Source organism: Harmonia axyridis, chromosome X (genome assembly GCF_914767665.1).
Source record: "Harmonia axyridis chromosome X, icHarAxyr1.1, whole genome shotgun sequence".
Lineage (NCBI taxonomy): Eukaryota > Metazoa > Arthropoda > Insecta > Coleoptera > Coccinellidae > Harmonia > Harmonia axyridis.
The window spans coordinates 30845313-30850312 of record NC_059508.1 but is presented as its reverse complement, the minus strand read 5'-3'; the positions used below and the strand labels follow the sequence as shown (position 1 = coordinate 30850312).

Here is a 5000-nt window from a genome sequence, read left to right as displayed (position 1 = left end):
GCTTATGCTGACGTTCGTGGTTGGGCGAAGTCTTGTGATATCCTCGAAACGAGGAGCCGGCCGCACGTGTGTGCAGCCTTCGTTGTAGGTCCATGTTTAGAGATGCTCACGAAATGAGGAGCCGGCCGCTTATGTCGGCGTTTGTGGTTGGGCGAAGTTCCTTGATGGAACGAGGAGCCGGCTGCTTATGCTGACGTTCGTAGTTGGGCGAAGTCTCGTGATGTGCTCGGAATAAGGATTCGAAGCGCTTGGATTGCCGCGTTCGTGGCTGGGCGAAGTTTCGTGTTTGGCACGGAACGAGGAGCCGGCTGCAGGTTTTAAAGATTCTCGCCCGAAATCGATCAGTCGTTACCGTTGTCTACGGACTTCGGTAGGACGATCTATTCCAGGGACGAAGACGTCGACGTTGTGCGACGCCCGTTACATTAGCGTTTTTATGCTCTTTCGGGATTGTCTGCGACGTTTGTCTCCGTCCGAATTTTTTACGATAATTGTCACTAGATTAGTACGCAAACTAGTTGAACCGAAGATTTTGCGCCGATCGACTGACGTATTGACCCTTCAGTGGGTCGTCTCAGTCATTGGAATGTCATTCTCGAGGAGGTTCGCAGTTGGCGTCTCGTATTTCGAGGGAAAGTCCATTGCGACTAGTACCGAGAAATCGAACATAAAAGATTACCCTGAACGGTGGATCACTTGGCTCGTGGGTCGATGAAGAACGCAGCTAATTGCGCGTCAACATGCGAACTGCAGGACACATGAACATCGACATTTCGAACGCACATTGCGGTCCTCGGACACTGTCCTCGGACCACTCCTGACTGAGGGTCGGTTCCATTACAAAGACTGCCCGGCCAGACGTTATGGCTTGACGAAGTGACGACGTAAAGGTCGTCTAACGTTGATCCTGTACCGAAGGTCATTTGGGCGAGTTGGACGGTTTGCCGCGTGACGATCAACGTTCTGTCGTTTCGACGCCTCGTGTGTTGGAATGATGAGGAGTTGTTTTCGTAACGCGCCGTCTTGAATTGCGAAAGCATATATTGTGGTGTCGTGGTATTGCTCGATCTGCGCCCATGACTGTAGACATGCGATCGTCGTGTCCGAGAAATCTGAACGACGTCCGATCGCTTTAATGTGCCAGTTGTCGCGCGTTGCGGATGAGCTTTCATGAGCGCACCCCCGAAACACCGAAGCACTTTGCTTGGATTCGCATGATCCGCCATACGGAGCAGGAGATAATAGACGCCTTTGAGTAGGCTAACTCCCTCGCGTAAGGTACGTGATTTTATGAGCCGCCAAAGGTTAGTTTCGGAACGTTTCGATGATTTGAACATACGACCTCAGGACAGGTGAGACTACCCGCTGAATTTAAGCATATTATTAAGCGGAGGAAAAGAAACTAACTAGGATTCCCTTAGTAGCGGCGAGCGAACAGGGATTAGCCCAGCACTGAATCCCGCGATCGTAACCGGTCGCCGGGAGATGTGGTGTTTGGAAGGATCCATTATCTGGCGAGTTCGCGGCGCGTTCAAGTCCATCTTGAATGGGGCCATCGCCCATAGAGGGTGCCAGGCCCGTAGCGACCGCTGCGGCTTGCTAGAGGATCTCTTCTTAGAGTCGGGTTGCTTGAGAGTGCAGCCCTAAGTGGGTGGTAAACTCCATCTAAGGCTAAATATAACCACGAGACCGATAGCGAACAAGTACCGTGAGGGAAAGTTGAAAAGAACTTTGAAGAGAGAGTTCAAGAGTACGTGAAACCGTTCAGGGGTAAACCTGAGAAACCCGAAAGGTCGAATGGGGAGATTCATTCGCGCCTGTTGTTGGGATTTACTGACTGTGGAAACGGCGACGTTCGCGTTGGCTGTTCCCTTCGGTTCATCTCCGGCTTCGGACGCGTGCACTTCTCCCCTAGTAGGTCGTCGCGATCCGTTGGGTGCTGTTCTACGGTCTCGAGTGTAGCCCGTGAGCTCGGATTTTCCGATGTTTACGGACACTGGGTTTCCGAACAGCTCGCTCGACGGTTTACTGATGGCGGGAGGCCGCGACTTAGTTCGCGTCCGGCCCGTGGCAAGTATGTGAATTGTGATGGCGATCGGACCTAGTGCCGATTCCGTCCGTTTGCGACTGTTCGCCGCGGTGTTCTTGGACAGACCTCTTGAAACGCCGATCAGCGACGCTATTGCTTTGGGTACTTTCAGGACCCGTCTTGAAACACGGACCAAGGAGTCTAGCGTGTGCGCGAGTCATTGGGAATCACTAAACCTAAAGGCGCAATGAAAGTAACGGTTCACTTTATGTGAACTAAGGGAAGATGGTCGGTCTCCATGACTGACCCGCATTCCCGGGGCGCCTCATTCTCATTGCGAGAGGAGGCGCACCAAGAGCGTACACGCTGGGACCCGAAAGATGGTGAACTATGCCTGGTCAGGACGAAGTCAGGGGAAACCCTGATGGAGGTCCGTAGCGATTCTGACGTGCAAATCGATCGTCGGAACTGGGTATAGGGGCGAAAGACTAATCGAACCATCTAGTAGCTGGTTCCCTCCGAAGTTTCCCTCAGGATAGCTGGCGCTCGTTGCATACGAGTCTCATCCGGTAAAGCGAATGATTAGAGGCATTGGGGTCGAAACGACCTCAACCTATTCTCAAACTTTAAATGGGTGAGATCTCCGGCTTGCTTGAATGTGAAGCCGCGAGATTTCGGATCAGAGTGCCAAGTGGGCCATTTTTGGTAAGCAGAACTGGCGCTGTGGGATGAACCAAACGCCGAGTTAAAGCGCCTAAATCGACGCTTATGGGATACCATGAAAGGCGTTGGTAACTTAAGACAGCAGGACGGTGGCCATGGAAGTCGGAATCCGCCAAGGAGTGTGTAACAACTCACCTGCCGAAGTTACTAGCCCTGAAAATGGATGGCGCTGAAGCGTCGTGCTTATACTCGGCCGTCAGTGGCATGTGCGGTCGCCCTTCGGGGCGGTCATGAAGCCCTGATGAGTAGGAGGGTCGCGGAGGTGAGCGCAGAAGGGCTGGCCGTGAGGCCGTCTGGAGCCGCCTTCGGTGCAGATCTTGGTGGTAGTAGCAAATACTCCAGCGAGGCCCTGGAGAGCTGAGGTGGAGAAGGGTTTCGTGTGAACAGCCGTTGCACACGAGTCAGTCGATCCTAAGCCCTAGGCGAAAGCCGATGTTGATGTGGCGTTGTTAATCGTGTTTATAAGTGGTGGCAGAAATGCTATGCATCTTGACGCGTGACGCACGCCCGTCGGGCGAAAGGGAATCCGGTTCCTATTCCGGAACCCGGCAGCGGAACCGAAATTAAACCGGGCCCTCGTAAGAGAGTTCGTCGGGGCAACCCAAAAGGACCCGGAGACGCCGTCGAGAGATCCGGGAAGAGTTTTCTTTTCTGCATAAGCGTTCGAGTTCCATGGAATCCTCTAGCAGGGAGATATGGTTTGGAACGCGAAGAGCACCGCATTTGCGGCGGTGTCCGGATCTTCTCCTCGGACCTTGAAAATCCGGGAGAGGGCCACGTGTAGGCGTCGCGCCGGCTCGTACCCATATCCGCAGCTGGTCTCCAAGGTAAAGAGCCTCTAGTCGATAGAATAATGTAGGTAAGGGAAGTCGGCAAATTAGATCCGTAACTTCGGGATAAGGATTGGCTCTGAGGATTGTGGCGTGTCGGGCTTGTTGGGGAAGTGGGTCACGGCTAACGTACCGGGCCTGGGCGAGGTGATGCGTTTCGCTTGCGTTACGTTTGATCCGAGCTCGGTCCCGCGTCTTGGCCTCCCGCGGAATCGTCAAGCTTCGAGACCCCGTGAGTGCTCGCAAGGGTGCTCTGGGTAATCTCTGCGGCCGTCATCTAACAATCAACTCAGAACTGGCACGGACTGGGAGAATCCGACTGTCTAATTAAAACAAAGCATTGCGATGGCCCCAGCGGGTGTTGACGCAATGTGATTTCTGCCCAGTGCTCTGAATGTCAACGTGAAGAAATTCAAAAAAGCGCGGGTAAACGGCGGGAGTAACTATGACTCTCTTCGACTGGTCGCGGTGTTCATCACCGCAGGGCTCACCCGGACTGGAGTGATGCCCGGGAGCTGGGTCAAAACGTCGATGTCAGGCGAAGATGGACCGAGGAGGAATCGGCTATTTTAGCTAGGCGTGAAGCTGAGTTGGTGATAGCGGGGGAGCGCTTCATCAACCAGGCATTACATAGGGCTTTCGAAGGAAGATCTTTTGACTCCATTAAGAGTCATCGAAAGTCCCCAGCCTACAAATTACTCGTTTCACGATTCCTCGAACAACTGAGGCAAGTCGATCCTCCTCCGATAGATCAAGATCCCGACGGGCGGGTGGTCGAGCACGTCGAGGACTTCAGATCTCGAATCATCGATTTTCTTGGGGTCCTCGACCCTCCGGCTGCCGGGACCCCAGTTGAGGAGCAACTGGTTGACATCTGCTCCCAAGCACGCCATTGCTCCGCAATCGATCTTCGGAGCATGCTGGCCGATTTCTTGGATAGGAGGTTTCCCTTGCCAGCTCAAAGAGTTCCTGCTGCTCGACAGCCCAGTCAGGGCCATACTTTGTCAAAGCGCAGAGAACGCAGGCGGCAGTATCGGCGTGTCCAGAGAAACTGGTCTCTGAATCCGGTGAGAGCGGTTCATGCCGTCTTGGGAAATATCGTCGATGCTCCTCCTCTACCGGAGAATGTCATGATCCCATACTGGAGACAAGTATTCACGAGAGGGAACAACAACTCTCCCCAACTTCCACCATCGACATCTCCGTTGAGCGGCTTGGGGGACCCTATCACGGAGGAAGAGGTTAGGGCGAATTATGTCGAGAGGAATTCCTCTCCTGGCCCAGACGGGGTCGCTGCGGCCGAGTTGATGAGGATGGACCCGAACATCTTGGTCCGACTATTCAACTTGGTCCTGCTCTGCGACCGACCACCTGATAGACTGTTAGAGTCTAGAACGGTCTTCATCCCTAAAAAGGAT

The 5000-nt window shown here is 53.7% G+C and overlaps 1 non-coding gene and 1 pseudogene across 1 annotated transcript; both read left to right on the top strand.

Annotated features, from left to right (window-relative positions):
- The first annotated feature begins 676 nt into the window (after positions 1–676).
- LOC123686771 lies at positions 677–831 on the top strand. Its single transcript, XR_006748531.1, has one exon. It is a non-coding gene; the product is annotated as a 5.8S ribosomal RNA (ribosomal RNA).
- A 507-nt stretch (positions 832–1338) lies between these two features.
- The window catches only part of LOC123688181, a 7130-nt pseudogene continuing 3468 nt past the window's right edge, over positions 1339–5000 (top strand).